The 22,064-nt window shown below is 36.6% G+C and overlaps 1 pseudogene; it reads left to right on the top strand.

Moving 5' to 3' along the window:
- The first annotated feature begins 504 nt into the window (after positions 1-504).
- Positions 505-20,718, top strand: LOC145944792 (ATP-dependent DNA helicase Pif1-like; annotated as a pseudogene).
- Positions 20,719-22,064: the final 1,346 nt, after the last annotated feature.

Below are 22,064 nucleotides of genomic sequence, written 5' to 3'. Positions count from 1 at the left end.
GATGCTATCCTTAGTAAGACTAATAATAATAATAATAATAAATCACTAGCGAGTTATCTTTGGAATATTGCTTTGCGATTTACGAATAATAGAGAATGTGGAGCTTTGGAAGCTGCTGATACATTGTTAGGTATTCCTTTATATGGAACTGATCGAAATACAACTTTCAAGTTAGATGTTAACCAAAAACGATATAGAAACTTAAAAAGTCGCAAACAAATTTAAGCTCTTGATGCTGATTCTGCAGATATATTTTATCCATATTTAATAGATAATCATTATCCATATAGACCATATGAACTAGAAAATGTCTCTTTATGAATTTGCACAATGGTATATCTCGAAAATCAAACCGAAAAATAAGAATATTGAATATTATAAAATAAGTAATGGTTATTATCTTAAACCGGGGGGGGGGGGGGGCGACAACGTGGACATCTTATTAATCATTATAGATATGATGTTAATACACAGCCGGAAAATTATTTCTTTTTGTTATTGCTTATGTTTAAACCATGGAGAAAATTAGAGGATCTTAGAAATGAATGTGATACTTATGCTGAGTCGTTTTACAAAGTAAAACTGCATCTTGTAGAAGCATTGCAATATCATGAAAAATTAGAAGAATTGCAAAAAGCATTTGAAGCTGCAAAACAGTTAGTTCAGCAATACTTAGACGATTTACAAAAACAGCAGTCTCAGGATGATCCTAAAAATGCGATAGGTGTTCAAAATATAGAGGCTGGTGAAGCAATGCAAAATTTCAAAGATCTTGGTGAGTAATTTGAGAAATTGATGTATCTGAAATGATAGCAAAATTAAATACGGATCAAAAACGAGTATTCGATAAAGTTATCAATACTGTAGAATCAGATAACTCGATTTTACGATTATATGTTAGTGGAGAAGGTGGTACTGGAAAAAGTTTCTTAATCAAAACTATTAAATGCTGGATAAAACAAAATCTCAACAAAGATACTGCTGTAGCAGCATTTACTGGTATAGCAGCATTTAATATAGATGGTTTGACAGTTCATAGATTGCTTCAATTACCCGTTGAACATGGTCATACTCCTAAGTATAAACAATTATTTGATCATGTATTGAAAGTTTTACGAGCAGAACTTAAAGATGCTATTCTTTTTGTAATTGATGAAGTGTCAATGATATCTAATTTAACTTTAATGTACATACATCTTCGATTGTTTGAAATATTTGACTCTAATGATTGCGATGATGGTTGGTTTGGTCAAAAACACATTCTTTTATTTGGAGACTTGCTTCTATTACCTCCTGTACATGAAGATCCTATTTTTATACAGTTTGTAGCAATACATATATATATAAACCCCCGTTACCCGGTCGATTACCGCCGGAAGGCTGCGCCCGGCGAATACCGGTCGGGCAATGCAGCAGGCGCGATGCGCCACATTTTAATTATACATTGTTAGGGCCATTATGCCAACCGTCATTCGGCATACCGCTCCGCGCTTCGCGTCGCATCGAAACACGAACGATCCCGAGCGCGAACGAAGTTCGCTGAACAGGCTCTCGATCGAGATCTGGAGCCATATAAAAAGAGCGGCTCCAGACGAGAAGACTCACTCCAGTTTCCGATCCGCTCAAGAGCTAGTACAACTCCTAGAACCGAACCAGATACCAGAAACTAGCTAACGGCGAGTTACGGGGGTCGGGTGTACTCTGCCTCCGGTGAGCGTTCTCACCACCGCCGCCTAGCCAGATCCTATCTACCTATCCTATTCACGAGCGAACGACCGAGGGGATCGGGAGTGCCCGGTCTCTACCGAGAGTTATCGAAACCGCTCACTTCCGTTTGGATTACGGTACCGGACAATACCTCGAGGTAGGGAGTTCCCTGCCTTGGACGGGAGTTCCCGTCACCGGCAACCGTCCCCGGGGAACCATAACATCCTTGGGTAATAACCGCAAAATAATCCCGCGTCCCCATACGATTGTAAACGACCAAAACGCGCGGATAACGCGACGCGCGTTCGATATATCAAACGCTCTCTCGGGCACGAGAGAGCGTGCATAAAAACGCGCATACCGAAGCCACGCGCTTCACGCGCCGTCACCGCTCGCGCGACAACATCAACACGCGACCGAGACAGTTCAAAGGCTCGGCCCTTTAAACTGTCTATAAACACGGGCCTGGGGCAATAACCCCGTGCATACACGCGACCGAAACATATGATTTCGTTACGAAATATTATATCGCGGATTCACACAAATACTACATTAATACGAACATTTATAACACGAATTCACACGAACTGTTGTTACACAATTACACATACTGCGAGACTGCGAACACACCCACACACACACGCTCTATGCATTTGTACCACACTAAAGTAAGCAAATATATCACGTTCTTTATTTTAAGCATTAACTCGCCGTCTTGTGTTTCGCGAAACCGTTTCCCGAACCTAGCGATCCCGACTGAGCAACGTCCGGCCGTATCGGGAAAAGCGGCCGTTACAAGTTATTAAATGAAAAAGTTGCTAAATATCTTGATTTTTTAAATGCTATTAATTTATGGACTACATTATTCGACTACGATGAATTGACAATCAATATGCGCCAGAAAGGAGATAATTCTTACCGTGAGTTATTATCGAGAATTCGTATTGGTTTAGTGACAAATTCTGACTGTAAAATTCTCGAGAGTAAAAAAATACCTTTCAAAAGTGATTCTTTCAAATCTAGATTAAATTAATTATGTGATTTTATTAACAGTTTACCATCGGACACTGTTTGTTTATTACCTACTTGTCATATGTGTGATGTCCTTAATGATGCAATGTTAAGTCGCATTGTTTTCAAAGAAATATTATTAATTGCTGAAGATACCATTGAATGTGTTCCATATGTAAAAAAGAAAGTATTAAAAGTATTGTCAAATAACGATGATGATAATTCTAAAACAGCTATACTTTCAAAACAAATCGTAATTAAAATTAGAGCAAAAGTTATGATTCGACGTAATATCGATGCTAGTTTGGATTTTGTAAACGGTACAATTGCTAAAGTAATTTCAGTTATACAAGATACGTTTATTAATGATGTAGAAAAAATTAAACTTCTTTTACCATTGTTACGTCCTGTGGACTCCACGATTCTTTTCTTTCGGAGAACGCAAGGCGATATTCGAAATATCGCAGACGCACACATAAACTACGATCTGATAGGCGAAGAAAACATATGCCAAGATAATCTAATAATAATAGTAAAGAATCGTTACATTCTGTGGACTCCACGATTCTCTTCTTACTGAGAACGCAAGGCGATATTTTAAATATCGCAGACGCACAGATAAACCGACGATCTGACAGGCGAGACAAACATATTCCGAGACAGTTCCATCGTAAAAGTAAAGAATAAATACAGAACTTGAGAAGCAAACAGATCAACTCATAAAATTCAAACTATAACTCATTATATTCTAAGAAGTTAAACTATAGTCGACAGTTCTCTAAACGAAACCAATACTCGAAAACTAATAAAAATTTAGAAGAAAGACTAACAACGATAACCGAACCTAAACAATTCTCGCCTGACAGATCGTCGTTACGCGATATCTGCCTGAGATAAATTCAAGAAGGTAATAAAAATATCAACCTCTTGACTACAACAAATTCTCCATTGGTCGAAACCTAGAGCCATAAACAAAAGCCCTAACCAATCGTAGTAATTGTAAAATTAAAAGAGACGCCTTCGGGACCCAAAGGGCGTCATTGAAAAATTTCCTATTCGTCAGGAAATGTTAATAAACCAATGGAGAGGAGGAGCAAGAAGGTTGATATACCCGCGACATCCCTCGAGGGAGCAGATTTTACTCCGGACTCTTGAGCATAATTTTCCGCACACGACTTACCCGGGCCTCATACTTAGACCTTTTCGGACTTTTCGAACACGATTCATTTGAAAATTCGGCCTCGCTCAAACGCAGATTTCGACGCTCGTTTTGTGTGTAAATAAAAACAGAGAGTGAGTGCGACAGCGACAGTGAACAATAGTGAGTGCACAAAACCGGATACAGATCAAGCCAGATCTCCACCTTGAGGCGCTTGACTCGACGCAACTCCGTTTTTCGAATATTCCATCAGCGCACCCCATAAGAAGTAAGTTATCAAGTGTGCTATATTCCCACCTCTATACTTAAAAATAATTCTGGGACATCATTTAAATTATATTTGCTTTCCTTTTTTTTTATTTATTAATTTATTACCCTTGTTTACTTCTAACTCTGAAAAAGTCTTTCCTCCCTCCATCCTTATCTCTCTCTCTCTCTCTCTCTCTCTCTTGAAATCACTCCGGATTTCCTGCGATAGCGGAGCAATCCGTGATTTCTTCCACCTCCTCTCTCTCTCTTTTGAAATCACTCTGGATTCCCCGCGATAGCGGAGCAATCCGTGATTTCTTTCATCTCCTTATATCTCAAAATCACTCTGGATTTCCCGCGATAGCGGAGCAATCCGTGATTTCTTCCATCTCCTTATCTCTCGAAATCACTCTGGATTTCTCGCGACAGCGGAGCAATCCGTGATTTCTTCCCTCTCTCTCTCTCTCTCTCTCTCTCTCTCTCTCTCTCTCTCTCTCTCTCTCTCTCTCCCTCTCTTGAACGAACAAATAAGTAATAAAATTACTAACTAAATTATTAAATAATTAAAATATCAAAATTATATAAAAATAAATATATATATACATCCCTTTTTTATCTCTTACAAGAACTCCCAGAGTTATTTTTCAGTAAGAACTCTCCTTGTCCGGTTATTTTATTGTTCGCTCTCGTAGTGGAAAATTCAAGGAGACGACCCTCGCGAACCGCGGCTAAATTGGCGCGAAACCGGCGTAATAGGCGGTTGAGGAAAGCGTTGGGTCGGAGTCTGGCTGCGGGCGAAACCTTCGGCTCCTTAAATAATATTAATGCACCGACTCACACGGACACAACCAATACATATCACCCTACGGTCTCTCCTATTTCTTCACCCGAACGTACAGAAACCCCCCGCTGATTCCGTCCCCCGCTTCCCCTGCTTCTGCAGAACCTTTCGACTCTCCGCGAACTCCTTCTCCTTTTCCTCCCGAACCCGCTATACCTCAGCGGGCCTCTTCCCCTCACTCCTCTGTTTCCTCCGGAAACGCTGATTCTCCGCGGAGCCCTTCTCCCTTTCTTCCCCCTGCTTCTCCCGAACGCCCTGATCCACCTAGATCTCCGCCTCCGGCTCCCTCAACAATCATCCTCGAGGATTCTCCTCCCTCATCCCCAACGTCCTCTGTAAATAGGGAACATCCGGAGGAGTTCGAAGTAGTAGATATCGGCGACGACGATTCCGAAGAATCAGAATCGCCCGCCAAGCTCTCATACGAGCAATTTAGAGCTTGGTTGATAAATCAGCTCCCAGGGATATGAGAAGTCCCTGAGGGAGCTTTCACAATTGGTCCAGGCCCTGAGGCCTTACGAGAATTTTTAGAGACCACAGATAGAAATAACATCATCCCCTGGTATGTTCCCGGGCGCAGATATCCCCTAGCCGTCCCTGCACACCTTCTCCTACGAACTTATCCCCCCTCCACCGCCAAAATTACCGAACTAATATGACCCTCACACAAAAGAACACGTTCTTATATTTCTATTAATTATTTAATGAAACAATTTAATTACCAATCGGGACCTTAAAATTTAAACAATAACTTATTCCCCTCTCTGTCCCGATTGATGACCACCGTACTAATGTATCACCCGCGATCCATACACATACACTCACACTTTCATTAGCGAACATCTCTGATTATTATTAATATTATCATTATGTATAGAATTTCGTTTGCTGCGTTATATTAGAAATAAATTTATAATTGTAACGTAAATGGTTTCTGTTATTTTATAATCCGTTCCCACTCATTTCCGTAAACCGAGATCACACAAGGTCCCATCCTGCGCAAAAGAGATTAAATTCTCTTGCCGAAAAGGGACCACCGAGCGAACGGCCCTTTAAATAGAATAAGAGCGACCCTTGCGGTCGTTGACCTATTTGGACCCAGACGTTCGTTCAATTCGAACAGACGTGCCGCATGCGTTTGTTCGAGAAGTAATTTAGTTACGTCTTTCCTTTTGACTCTTCCTTCCTTGAGTCTGGACATAACACCATCAGGTTTAGAATATGAAATTGAAAGAGTATGTGTTAAATTTCAGGTGATGGATAGAGCGTATGTTATCAGAAAACAATTTTTATTATTTTTAAGTTACGGCATCACTATTCATAAAAGCCAAGGATTAAGTTTGCAAAGTGCTATTATGGATATTGGCAACTCTATATTTAGTTGTGGCCAAATTTATGTTGCTTTGTCGCGAGTAACATCTCCAGAAGGATTACATTTAATTAACTACGATCCTTCAGCGGTAAAAGTTAATGAAAAAGCTATTATTGAATATAATCGTCTAAAACAGATACACAATCCAAAATCAGAAATGATTACTGTGTCAAAAGAATGCTATCGTAAAATGAAAGATATTCTATGGGCGTTACCAAAAGTAGTTGCTTCTGTTCAAAAATCAAGTTCAATCAAGTTCAATCAAGATCAAATAATTCAACAAAGTACTGCTTGGGTCATACATGGTTTTCAGAATACAGACAAAGTTTCATGTTATGCAAATACAGTGTTGCAATGTTTATTACATTTAAATTTTATTAGACAACAGTTGATTAATTGCGATAAAACAGATGTTTTACGTATATTGATGCATCGATATGAAAATGGAATGTCTAATCTAAATACATATGCAATACGGCAATATTTAGGAGAATATTTTTCGAGTATCATAAAACGAAATGCGTATGATTTTCTTACGGCACTTTGTGAAAAATATGATTGTATAAGAAAGATACAACATTAAATAACATCTACCAAGCGATGCAAAACATGTGTGGTAATACAAAAATTATTGTCAATAATAATAACGCTATTTCGATTTCTCTTGATAATTTAAAGAAGAAAAGTTATAATCTTAATGATTTATTAAATGCTACGTTTTTACATTGGTGTCAGTCACATAATGAATCATGTGAATATTGTACTGGAAATTATATAATATTTAAAAATGAAATAACATTAACAAGAGAAATAGTTGTTATTCGTTTTATAATATTTTTATCACAAAATGATAAATTAATAAAAGCAGCACACAAATTAAACTTATGTACTGTCCCAACAACTAATAAGTCTATATTCACCAAAAAAAAAAAAAACACAAATAACATATATAACATTACAATATAACTCCTAAAATAATTTATATATTGCATATGTGAAAAATGCAATATCAAAATTACGTTAACGTAACATTCTTTGATATCACAAAAATTGCAGTATGCGATATATTACATTATGATATTTATACGATATTGCATAATATTACAGTGTAATATATTACATGGTAATATTTGCAAAATATTGTAGTAATATTTTAAAATTATATATCACACACTGCAATATAATATAAATATTACAAAATATTATATTGTGATATATCGCACTGTAATATCTCAGTAATATTTCCGTAATATTTCATTCTTATTCTAATATTACCGCAATATTGTAATATCACTGTAATATTATTGCAATACCACATGCTGTGTGGGAAGTATTAATAGCAGGACAATTGTATAAGACTGTAACGAGCCCTTTGCGAGGCAATTACTATTCTTACGGCGCGCGCGGATAGCGCGTCGTGATCAGAGTTCGCGTTGGGTTGAGGCACAACGAGTTTTCGGTCTCCTTAAAGAAAGATTATTTATTCTACGTTCTTTTGCTCGTTATACATATAGTACTTACAAGAGTGCGAGCTATTTACATTTGTCATGAGGGTCGCGGTATATACAATCGTTCGTGCACGGCTTAGATTTCGCGGGATAGATATATACATATATATATAAAGGGCGCGCGCGAGAGAGAGAGAGCGCGCGAGCGTTCGATATATCGAGGCGGTTGCCGAGAGCGACTCGGCGGAGCGCGCGTATGCGCGTGCCCCTTTACTTGCGCGGGTCGCTGCGGCACGAAACCGATAATAAATATACCGGCTTTTCTCCGCCTTCGGGGATTTTCGGTACATGTCGCTCGGGTTGTTTTTAATCCGCGGTAATTTGTTATTGCGCTCGGTGTCGCCGCTCTCGGATCGCCGTGTTTCGGCGTCGCTCGGGTCGGTCGGTGCCATCGGCTCCCTTCGGCGACTCTCGGACGCGCTCGTTGTGCTGACCGGGCGGCACGCGGTCGTTGCGTGAGCCGTGTTATCGCGGATATTAAAAGGGCGCGAAGCGCCTCTGCTCTTTGCCCAGCGGATGATAGCCGGGCGGCAGACTTCCGGCGGCAGGCATGCCGGGAACGATGGGGGGCTGCATCGTTACAAGAGGATGAATGCTATACTTCATCATGGTTCGTGTATCGATGAAGGTCATTATGTAAGTATATGTAGAGAAGGAATATCTAATAATTGGATTGAAATTGATGATGCGCAAGTTAAAAAAAGACAGTGGCCTAGAGGTGCTAAAGATGTTTGTATAATATTTTTACAAAAGATGGCTAATAAATAATACATCTTGAAGGATAAAAGATAATGATTATATTTGTGATTAAATTTGTGATTAATATTTAATCATTTAATAATTGTATTTTGATCAATCCCATATAAGAGAATGTATCATAATGTATTTGCAATATTGTAAATTATATTCTATATTCTATATTTTATATTCATTAACTATGAAAAAATATTTAGATCGTTAATAATCTGCCTTTATTACTTTTATTAAAAATAGAATTATATAATTTGCTTCTTCTGTTTTATTTACATATTTAATGACGAACCAGATAGATAAGCAGCAACGATTATCCATCAATAGACCAGAAGCATTGATTGCGAATAATAATTGTATATTTCTAATGACACATTGATAATTACTCGTTATTTTTAGAATATAGAATATTTAGAATAAGAATAATAAAAGAAATTTGAAAGATATTCATAGTAAGCAAAGAAGACCGTCGTATTTCCATAAAATATGACGGGGGGTGGTGGCGGGTACTTTGCTTATTTATTATTTATTATAAAGATATTTAACGCATATTTTACAAAAAAAAGATATAATCCCTAAAAATTTACCTTTTCAAAAAAAGTTAACATACTACAAAAAAGAATGATATAATCCCTAAAAACTTACCTTTTCAAAAAAGGTACAATAAAGGCGCCAAGTACACGCGCGCCAGTGAAAAATTACCCATTGCAAATCCATATAGAATCGTACATTGCAAACCCATATAGAATCGTACCAATGAAAAATTATTCATTGCAAACCCATGTAGAATCATAATTGGAAATATATGTAGAATCATACCAGTGAAAAATTACTCTTTGCAAACCCATGTAGAATCGTATGATAATTACTCATTGCAAATCTATGTAGAATCGTATAATTATAAATCTCGCTTCACGCTGCAAGTTGCAAGCCCATGTAGAATCGTACTAACTAAAAAAATTATTTTTATCAAAAAGTTGTATAAAATATTTGTTTTAATTTTTTAGATATATCCTACAAAAATAATGATATAAAAAAAATTGCGCCAAGTGAAACTTGTACCAATGAAAAATTAAAATTGCAAACCTATATAGAGTTTTATATAATATAATAAAAAACTTTCCTTCACACTGAAAATTGCAAAGCCATGTAGAATCGTATAATTATATCTCTTTTTACGCTGGAAGTTGCAAACCTATGTAGAATCATAATTTACAGAAATATTTTATAAAAAAAAATTGTACAAATTTTAATAATTATTCATATTCTGAAAAGTTTAATAAAAAAAGATAATATAAAGCAAATATAAAAAATTGTGCAAATAGAAATTTGCACATTGCTTCCTCACCATTTTATTTCGCTAATTAAATTGTTTTTTTAATTATGGCAATGTGCAAGTTAAGCTTCCTCTATGAGGAAGCCATAATTGAAAAACCATCTTAATCAGCGAAATAAAATGGTGAGGAAGCAATGTGCAAATTTCTATTTGCACAATTTTTCCCATTTTTTACTAACAAACCCTATATACAATTACAAAATATTTTCTTAAAAAAATTGTTTTAAAGATTTCTATGCTAATGTGTTTTGAATGTTATATAATTCGTCAATTTACAATTAAAAGAAATTCACCAATTCTCAACAAATTTAATATCAATCATGCTTTAAGGATATTTTATTCAGGACTTTCAAAAAAAAATTTTTAATTTTAAAATAATTAAAAATTTTATAAAAAATAAACCTTTTTAAAAATTCTCCACAAATTAAATATCAATCATTCTTTAATGATATTTTTAAAAGTTCGATAAGTTCAATATTTTAAAATTTACGAATGTTAAAGCATGTACAAACATTTTTGAAATTGATAATTTTATAAAAAAAAAACACTTTTACTGATCCTCGTCAAATTAAAGAGCAAACATCCTTTAATGATATTCTATTTATGTAAAAAAATTTATGTAAAAATATTTGTCTGATATCTCAAAATTCATGGAAGATAAAATAACCACATAAATTTTTTTAAAAAATTTTATAAAAACTTTTTAAAAAATGAACTCTTTTACCAATCCTTGTTAAATTCAATACCAAATATCCTATTGGTACTTTATTCATGTAAAAAAAAATTAGTGTGCTATCTCAAAATTTGCGAGAAATAAAAATGCACATTTTTTAAAAATTCAAAATTTTATAAAAAATGAATCCTTTCACCGATCATCGCCAAACTCAATATCAAACATCTTTAAATAATAGTCTATTTATGTAAAAAAATGTATCCAAATATCTTAAAATTTACGGAAATTAGAGCAACCACTCTTTTCCGTTTACCTGCTCTACCTCCGTACGAAAGGTGGTACAGTTATTACTGAACAGCCTATATACACTCGTCAAAAAAATTATCGCAACACGTAATTAATATCAAAATTTATCATAAATTCAAATAAGCGTATCTCCGCGAAAAATTGTCGTATTTCAAAAATTTTTTTTTATTTTAAAGGGTAAAGTCTCTACTTTAAGGAACTTTCGTTCGATTTTGATTTTATTTTTTCCCCCTTTCTCCATCCCTTTAAAAGGAGGGACGTGTTTTTTTTTTTCAAAAAATTGCATAGTTTGGCGAATTATACGGAGTGTACTAAATTTTTTTCGCAAATATAACTATCGTAAAATATAGACTTTTCTCTACAAATTTTTAAAAAAATTGAATACCGTACGATTTTTTTTCGCGAAGTTACAGCATATCAAAGTTACCTATGCATTTTTGCCTATGTATTCAATTACCGCCAACCTTAGCATTATTTGATGGGCACTACGGGGAAGTTGCTGGTCGGATTTTGCCCATCGCCAGGGATATATGTGTTCGTATTTAAAATTTTATATTTCTGCCTCGTCTTCGGATGACCTCTTGCAGGCGCTCACGCATATTAATGCAGGCTGTAATTGTGGCTTGCAGAATTTCGAACCATATTCAATGTAGGGCTGCTTCCAATTGCTGGAAATTGGTTGGTAGTCTTTCAAAATCATGCAGCCATCTTCCCATAAAAGGTCATCCAAAGACGAGGCAGAAATACACAATTTTAAATACGAACATATATCCATGCCCCAACACACACACACACACACACACACACACACACACACACACACACACGATGGGCAAAATCCGACCAGCAACTTCCCCGTAGTGCCCATCAGATAATGCTAATGTTGGCGGTAATTGAATACATAGGCAAAAATGCATAGGTAACTTTGATATGCTGTAACTTCGCGAAAAAAAATCGTACGGTATTCAATTTTTTTTTAAATTTGTAGAGAAAAGTATATATTTTACGATAGTTATGATGATATTTGCGAAAAAAATTTAGTACACTCCATAGAATCCGTTTAACTATGCAATTTTTTGAAAAAAAAACACGTTCCTCCTTTTAAAGGGATGGAGAAAGGGGGAGAAAATAAAATCAAAATCGAACGAAAGTTCCTTAAAGCAGAGACTTTACTCTTTAAAATAAAAAAAAATTTTTGAAATACGACAATTTTTCGCGGAGATATGCTTATTTAAATTTATGCTAAATTTTAATATTAATTACGTGTTGCGATAATTTTTTTGACGAGTATATATGTATAAGAGTGTCCGATTGTTCTCGTTTCACCTCTCGTGGGAAGGTAGTTTAACCTATTAAACCGAGTAATAAAGTCCTTTATCATTTGCGATTTTTGCAATTGTTACGTCCTGTGGACTCCACGATTCTTTTCTTTCGGAGAACGCAAAGCGATATTCGAAATATCGCAGACGCATAAATAAACTACGATCTGATAGGCGAGGAAAACATATGCCAAGATAGTTTAATAATAATAGTAAAGAATTGTTACGTCCTGTGGACTCCACGATTCTTTTCTTTCGAAGAACGCAAGGCGATATTTTAAATATCACAGTCGCGCAGATAAACCGACGATCTGGCAGACAATGCAAACATATTCCGAGACACCTTCATTGTAAAAATAAAAGAATACATACAGATCAACTCACAAAATTCAAACTGTAACTTATCATATTCTAAAAAGTTAAACTAGTCGACAGTTCTCTAAACGAAACCAACACTTGGAAAGACTAATAAAATTTTAGAAGAAAGACTAACAACGATAAGCGATTCTAAACAATTCTCGGCTGACAGATTGTCGTTACGCGATATCTGCCTAAGATAAGATCGAGAGAGTAATAAAAATATCAACCACACTTGATAGCAACAAATTCACCATTAGTCGAAACGTAAAGGCCTAAACAAAAGGCCCTAACCAATCGTAGTAATTGTAAAATTAAAAGAGACGCCTCCGGGACCCAAAGGGCGTTATTGAAAAATTTCCTATTCGTCGGGAAATGTTAACAGACCAATGGAGAGGAGGAGCAAAGAGGTTAATATACCCGCGACATCCCTCGAGAGAGCACATTTTTACTTCGAATTTTCGGGCAAGCTCAGTTTTTTTACACACTCGATCCTTTTTGAAGCCTCGCACGAACTTAGACTTCATCTTCGAACATTGACGCTCGTTTGGTGTGTGTGAGCACTTAGTGCATCACTGAAAGAAAGTGACTAATAGCAAGTGCGAATTGGATATACAAGCCAGATCTCCACCTTGAGGCGCTTGACTCGACGCAACTCTGTTTGAACATTTTATCAGCGCACCCCATAAGTAGTAAGTTTATCAAGAGTGCTACATCTACACTCTTATACTTGAAAATAATTCTGGGACTTAAATTAAATTACCCTTGTTTCTCCCTTTTATTTATATATTTACTATTCTTGCTTACTTCTAACTCTCAGAAAAACCTGTCTTTCCTCCCTTCCTCCTTACCCCCTCACTTTGGAAATCACTTTAGATTCCCCGTGATAGCGGAGCAATCCGTGATTTCTTCCCCTCTTCCATCTCACTTCCACTCTAAGATCATTCAGGATCTCCCGTGATAATGGCGAGATCCGTGATTTCGGCCACCCCGAAGATCACTCAGGATCTCCCGTGATAACGGCGAGATCCGTGATTTCGTCCATCCATAAGATCACTCAGAATTTCCCGTGATAACGGCGAGATCCGTGATTTCGTCCATCCCGAAGATCACTCAGGATCTCCCGTGATAACGGCGAGATCCGCGGTTTCGTCCACCTCGAAAATCACTTAGGATCTCTCGTAATAACGACGAGATTCGTGATTTCACCCGTTCCAGGATCACTCAGGATCTTCAGTAATAACAGAGAGATTCGTGATACCGTTTCCTATATCTTTCCCCTACTCAACATTATCTAGCCTCTCTCTCTCTCTCTCTCTCTCTCTCTCTCTCTCTCTCTCTCTCTCTCTCTCTCTCTCTCTCTCTCTCTCTCTCTCTCTCTCTCTCTCTCTCTCTCTCTCTCTCTCTCTCTCTCTCTCTCTCTCTCTCTCTCTCTCTCTCTCTCTCTCTCTCTCTCTCTCTCTCTCTCTCTCCCTCTCCCCCCCTCTCTCTCTCTCCCCCTCCCTCTCTCTCTCCCTCCCTCTCTCTCCCCCCTCTCTCTCCCCTTCCCCCCTCTCTCTCTCCCCCCCATAATCATACAAACGCGCGCGCGCATAGAATAAGAAATAGAACTAATAATGACAGAATAGAAAAAGATAAGTATTCCCAGAAATATTTTGAAATTGCACTCCATAACCTCGATCGATTTTTCTTATCGTCCGTCCTTTCTTAGTGGACGATTTAAGAAAGCGGACTTTAAGAGCGGGAGCAAAGCGTGCGCGAAATCGTCGGAATCGACGCCTGAGGCGAGAAGTGGCTCGGGCTACGGCCGACTCATTCCCGGACGATAGCCCAACGCAGGAACTGTTAGAGCACTTAATCACCGAACATATTGACATAAATTAATAAGCACAACAGAAATAGAAACCCTGACACTCCCCATTACTCTCCGATTTCCTCGCCGGAGCCATCGCGCATTCCGTCTCCTGCTTCTGCAGAACCGTCCAACTCCCCGTGAACTCCTTCTCCTCTTCCTCCCGAACCCGCTATACCTTAGCGGGCCTCTTCCCCTCATCCCTCTGTTTCCTCGGTGAAAGCCGATTCTCCGCGGAGCCCTTCTCCCCTTCATCCTCCTGCTTCACCCGAACGCCACGATCCACTTAGATCTCTGTCTCCAGCTCCCTTAACAATCGACCTTGAAGATTCTCCTCCCTCTTCCCCAACGCCCTCTGAAAATCGGGAACATCCAGAGGAATTTGAGACTATAGATATCGGTGACGACGATTCTGAAGAATCGGAATCGCCCACATACAAGCTCACATACGAGCAATTTAGAGCTTGGCTAATAAATCAGCTCCCTGGGATACGAGAAGTCCCTGAGGGAGCTTTTACAATTGGTCCAGGCCCCGTAGACCACGAGGCCTTGCGACAATTACTAGAAACCACAAATAGAAATAATATTGTTCTCTGGTATGTTTCCAGGCGCAGATATCCTTTAGCCATCCCTGCACACCTCCTTTTAAGATCTTCTCCACAGCCGAAATTACCGAACTAATATGATCCTCACTCGCATTCACTCACACACACATGCATACATTTTTATATATAAATTAAGTATATATTAAAATTATTGTACTAACAAACCGGGACACTAGTTTTTATTTAAACAACTTCTCCCCCTCTCTGTCACGGTTGATGACCTCCGTACCAATTGTAACACCCGCGATCCACACTCACACTCACTTTCATTAATGAATAAGTCGGCTTGTTATCATTATATATAAAAATGTTTTTCTTTTCCCGTTTGCTGAATTATTAAAAATAAATTTATAATCATAACATAAATGTTTTCTGTTAATCTACACTCGGTCAAAAAAAAACCGCCTACACTTGAAAAGTAGTAAAAAATTGTGAAAATTTAAGAATTTATAACTCAGCAAATAATTATGATATCGAGGTGTTTAAAAAACGAAAATAAAGCTTGAAGTCTATAGTTTGAGAAAATTTTAGTGCCGATTACGTGGAATGATCAGTTTTGCAATGACAAATGATAGAATGTGAACCTGCAAAACTGATGAATAAAAGGTCCACTTTCCTGAATTGCACGGCGTAAATCAGTTGACGTAGCTAAATGGGATAAAAAGCACGTAAAAATTTGAACTTTTCTCTTTAAAATGCGCTTTGGCGGAACTCGATACGATCATTTTTCGCTGAGTTATCGCAATTTGAAAAAAGTCGGTTTTTTAAGGACAAATTGTGATTTAAAATGTGTATCTGCTATCTTTATCAATTCGAACCGTTGCAATTCTATTCAAGAATGTTGCATTGAATGCGGAGGTGTCCCGAAGCGAGCAAATTGTGCCGGGCACCTCGCGCAAATAAAGTTCGAGTAGGATATTCGCGGGGTTTTCGCCGGTAAGAATTCAGCACTACTTCCTCGGGGATCGGAGGGTATCCATGAGGATTTCCCCGTAAAAAAAGGAAAAAAAAGGAAAAAAAGGAAAAAAAAGAAAAAAAAGTAAAAATGAAAAAAAATGAATACGTAAAAAAAAAGGAAAAACAAGAAAAAAGTCACATTGTTTAAAATCACATCTGTGTATGTTTTTTTTTTTCGTTTCTCTGTATTTTTGTTTGTTTTTTCTTTTTATCTTTTTTCCTTTTTATACGCGAGGAAATCCTCATGGATACCCTCCGATCCCCGAGGAAGTAGTGCTGAACTCTTACCGGCGAAAACCCAGCGAATATCCTACTCGAACTTTGTTTGCGCGAGGTGCCCGGCACAATTTGCTCGCTTCGGGACACCTCCGCATTCAATGCAACATTCTTGAATAGAATTGCAAGAGTTCGAATTGATAAAGATAGCAGATACACATTTTAAATCACAATTTGTCTTTAAAAACCGACTTTTTTCAAATTGCGATAACTCAGCGAAAAATGATCGTATCGAGTTCCGCCAAAGCGCATTTTAAAGAGAAAAGTTCAAATTTTTGCATGCTTTTTATCCCATTGAGCTACGTCAACTGATTTATGCCGTGCAATTCAGGAAAGTGGACCTTCTATTCATCAGTTTTGCAGGTTCACATTCTATCATTTGTCATTGCAAAACTGATCATTCCACGTAATCGGCACTAAAATTTTCTCAAACTACAGACTTCAAGCTTTATTTTCGTTTTTTAAACACCTCGATATCATAATTATTTGTTGAGTTATAAATTCTTGAACTTTCGCAATTTTTTACTACTTTTCAAGTGTACCGTTTTTTTTTTGGCCGAGTGTATAACCCGTTCCCACTCATTCCCATAAACCGAGATCGCACTAGGCCTCGTCCCGCGTAATAAAGATTAGGTTCTTTTACCGAAAAGAGGCCACCGACCGAACTGCCCTTTAAATAGAATAAAAGCGACCTTCCCGATCGTTGACCTATTTGGGCCTAAGAACGTTCGTTCGGGTTGAACAGACGGATAGTCTGCCGTCGTTCGAGGTAAGTTTGGTTACGCCTTCCCGCTGACTCTTCCTTCCACGAGTCTGGACGTAACACAATAATTAATGAGTAATTAATTAAAATAAATCGGCCAATTCGCGCAACTACAAGTGCGCGATGAGAAGAGACAGCCTATTCGAGGGTCCAGCATTATGTGTTGCTCGTACATAATTATTGTCTTATTTACTAGAGCGCTTCTCCTTGCTTCATCGCGCGCCTAGCATCCGTGTATCATTAGACTCTTTCTTTTCGCCGTTCGTTTAGTGGGTCTTTTCTCGCTGCACGCTTAAATTCGCATGAATTGATCGATCTTTGTTAATTATTATTATTATTATTAATTATTAATTATTTTCTCATTAATTATTGCGAAAATTACAAAATGATAGAGAATTTTTCTACTCAATTTAACTCATTCTATCTGCCTACGAGAGATGAGACGCGAATGACCGGACACTCTGTATTCATTTACATATGTATATACAGGGTATCTGGTATATGTATATCTGGTAATAACCGTATCACTTCTCGTGTATAGATACAGCGAATTAATCTGAATACAAAAGACTATTTTATATTATTTTGCGATTTTCGCAATAATTAATGAAAAATTAATTTAAAATAATTAGCCAATTCGCGCGAGTATTAGTGCGCGATGAGAAGAGACAACCCATTATTATGCGATCGCGCTAAGGACGCAATAACACTTCAAAAGGAATGTTCTACAAATAACGACTATGTACGAGCGGTGCGTAACGTTGGATCTTCGCGTCGTAGTTGCGTAGCAGTGATCTGTCTCTCTTCTCGCCACACGCTAATTTCCGCTAGAGCTAACCTTTTCTACACGGTTTATCTCACTCTACCTGCCCACGAGAGATGAAACGCAAACGACACCCTGTACAATATATATTATGCATATTTTTATTAAGTTATTATAGGTAGTTTATTTAGCATATATCTACGCACAAAATATATTTCGGGACATCCTCCTTATATTTGTTTAATTAATGCTTATAAATCTCACAAACAACATCCAATTGAATAAAATTGGAAATAATTTATAAAGCAATAAACAAAAAAATATTGATAATTTTGTAGATTTTATATTTTGAGATTTTTGAATAGATACATTGATTGGAGACTGTTCTCAAATTATACAATCGATATACGAAAATGTTCTCAAATTAAACATTTTGCCTCAACATTTTTAAGGTATATATTTTATACTTGTAAAATAATTGTTTTATCTCAATGTTTTTCAAACATATTTAACAATTTAAGTGCTAATTTCTTTTATTGAATTTATGACAGTCAACGCATAGTTTGAGGACATATGTTTTTATCAATCTAATAAGTTTTTTCTTTCATGTTCTCTTCAAGTTCTCTCTTTCTTAATAATAAATAGAATTCATAAATCTACTATATAAATAAAAGACAGTCAACGCATAGTTTGAGGACATATGTTATTGGATAGCGCCACTATGTAATCAAAATCATATAAATTAAAGTCTCAAAATATACGTAGGACACAAAAATAAAAATGACCCTAAAGTATGCAAAAGACCGCTAAAAATTTTGAGACCAGACCCCAAAGTATTGAAATGTCTCCAAAATATACGCTCCAGAAAATGTCCCCAATAGATTCTTTGTGCATATATATGTATACAGGGTGTCCGGTAATAGTCGCATCAACCGTCGTGTGCAGGTAGAGCTAGTTAAACCGAGTAGAAAAGTCCTCTACCATTTTGCGATATTCTCAATAATAAGAGAGATATTAATTAATAAAGATCAGCCAATTCGCGTGACGACGGCGAGAAGAGACAGCCCAGTTTTATGTCGTTACTAAGCATGCGGCGAAAAGAAACAGTATAATGTTACACGGTTGCTAAGCGCGCGATGAAGCGGGGAGGAGCGCTTTACAAAAGACAGTAACTTCATACGAGTAGCGCTAACTTTGGACCCCCGAGTGGGCTGTCTCTTCTCGCCGCACGCTTATCATCGCGCGAATTGGCTGATTTTCTTGAATTTATTTCTCTCTTATTATTGAGAATATCGCAAAATGGTACAGGACTTTTCTACTCGGTTTAACTAGCTCTACCTGCACACGACGGTTGATGCGACTATTACCGGACACCCTGTATATCTCACACAAAAAATGGACGCATTTGTATTACGTGATGAACGATCTCCATAAAGGAATAAAAATGCATCGATTTTCTTAAAGATAAGAATATTTAATCAAATTACGATTACTACTTCGTTTTTCATTCGTCTATTTCTAGTTTATTTGCTACTTAATGTAAAACTCGCGTTTGAATATTTTAGTCTACAGCGTTACGTTATAGCTCTCTTAGATAATAAATAATATTGTAAAATATTGTAAAATATTGTAAAATATTGTTTAGAAACTGCAATAATAATTCAATAAACTTTAAAAAATCAATATCAAATATTTTGTGTCAATAATATTGACTGTCTAGGGAAGTGTGAGGCCATATTAGTCTCGCGACGCGTTGCGCCGTCCTTGCCTGTCCGTTGTATCGGACTCGTAATTCGCTAACTTTTTTCAATTATAACTCAAAAACTAAGCTTCGGACAAAATTTTGCAAAAGGAAAAATCGTCTCAGAATACGTTCAAGAATATGACATTTCAAGGACATCAGGTTGTTTTGAATCACCCTGTATATATATTATATTGTTGTGTCCTCGTCCTTGTGGTTGTTTTTCCGTCGACTGGTATTGGGACACAGTTTATATTAGAGAAGTTCATCTCCGAGTGTGTTGTCATGGGGTTGTGTTTAAAACAAGAAAGCGCTGAGTTGGAATACGGCTGTCAGCCAAGTCAGACGTTTTTCGAATGTATTACTTCGAATTATTTGTGTTCTTGTTCCTTTTATTAAAGTCCATTAAAATTATCAAACGCGTGATCATTTCCGGCGCGAGTATTGTGTAAGAACGAGAGTTTGCGTAACGTACGCTTCGAGATATCGAAGCCGGCCTGCGGACGCAACAATATATATAGGGAAAAGTGGGGCAAAACCGGGTACTTTTTTGGATTTGTCTTCCTACAAAAATCAGAAGACAAAAAAAATCTACTGACCGTTAGTAAACCTTAAACTATGAGAAAATAAGGCTAGTTGCTGAAAAAAAATGTTTGCTTAACCAACAAGATTTTTCGAAGTAGTCTAAATACCCGGTTTTGTCCTACTGGTAGGGTAAAACCGGGTACTCATTCAAAAGCGTGTAAATCACCTTGCAATTACGAAATCTTGATTTTTTAAAATCATAATACAATACAAAAATGTATAGAGAGAATTTTCTCTTAGAATTTATCCTAAAAATCATAGTAATCGTGGGACAATATAGTATGGAAAGAATTTTATGAGAATTTCTCTGATTAATGTTTATCATAATATCTATCACAATAAAATATAAAATATGTTTGATTAATTTTACTAAAAGTATGGTAAAATTAAACATTTTTTTAAAATTCTTTCCATACCATATTGTCTCACGATTACCATGATTTTCAGGGTAAATTCTTAAGAAAAAATTCTCTCTGTGTATTCTATAAACAAAAATCACAAATAAAAACAAATATTTCGTTCTACATAGCTGCAGAACTCGTGGGCCCACACTTGGCATGTAACGCACTGTATCTAGCCTTCGATTGATGTTGAGTACAAATTATTGCATAAGATGCAGACTACATCTTTTTTTTTCTAAAGATAAACTGTCTTCTTCTTTTTCTTATTATTTATTATAATTTTTTAATCCTATATTTTTTGTACCCGATTTTGCCCCACACGTAGATACTCGGTTTTGCCCCACGAAGAAAATAATAAACACGGCGGCTGTATATTCCGACGTAAAAGAAACGATGAAAACTAATGCGATCTATATTTTTTAATATGTCCAGAATTCAGTTCTGCATTTATAAAAATAGATGCTTTTGTTGTAGAGACGAGGAAAAAGTCCATGACGATTTGATTGTTGCTCCGATATCAATCTTTTGTTTCGAAAACTTCAAACTTCTCTCAAAAAAGAAGTATCGTGTATATGTGGACACGGTTCATTTTAGAATAATGGTGTCAATTTAACTAATAACACAAATTGGTTACAAATAAAAATACCTATCACGAAGAAATAGAGGTACCCGGTTTGACCCGCCTACCCGGTTTTATCCGACTTTTCCCTATATATATATATATATATATATATATATATATATATATATACACAATAACTATTACTATTATTTTATTATCTACTAGAGAATAATAATAAAAGCATAATTTGCGCTCTGAAATATCGCATGTCCTGGATTTGTGTGATTTGTTTTATAATAAAGTATAATTACAAAGTAAAGAGTAAACATTGTATTTATATAAATAAATAAAAAAATATATTTAGTATTTCCTATAATTTCTGCTTTCAATAATACTGTACTGACGATACATGCCCAATAATTTCATGCTCTTGCAACGGACTTTCCTTCCAGTGCCGCGCAACTTCGTCACTTTTCTCGGTATCTCTACACAAAAAAAATTAGACAGATTGCTTGGGCGCCAGGTACGGTCAGGCCGCACCACTCAAAATAACCCGATAATTACTTCTACGATAGTGACGGCTTAAGCTCGGTAACTCAGTTTCTTAATTGGCAGAGGGGCGGGATTCTTAATGCGTGGAATCGTACTCGGGGCTTCGGAGAGAAGGAGAGTCATTAAATCGGCACACTGACATATTTAAATAAAAGTTAAATAAATATATTTCATTTTAGAAAATGGATTGCAGTTTCACATTATGTATTTACGGCCTCGTGACTCGGTAGATCCTCGATACTCGAGGTGTTACCACACAATTATGGTTCGATATTTATCGCTACCGAGGGGAACATATCCCGGATTATATTTCAATCGAGGAGGCGGGGGAGAAAGACATTTCCCAAATTACAAGACTCAAATACTCGACACAAGACAATCAGAAACGAAACTCGATAATTAATTAAACTAACAGTTAT

Source organism: Prenolepis imparis, unplaced genomic scaffold (genome assembly GCF_030444845.1).
Source record: "Prenolepis imparis isolate NDT839.2.m4 unplaced genomic scaffold, iyPreImpa1.0 SCAF_13, whole genome shotgun sequence".
Lineage (NCBI taxonomy): Eukaryota > Metazoa > Arthropoda > Insecta > Hymenoptera > Formicidae > Prenolepis > Prenolepis imparis.
The sequence above is the reverse complement of the archived record's forward strand: the minus strand, read 5'-3'. Positions and strand labels throughout refer to the sequence as shown.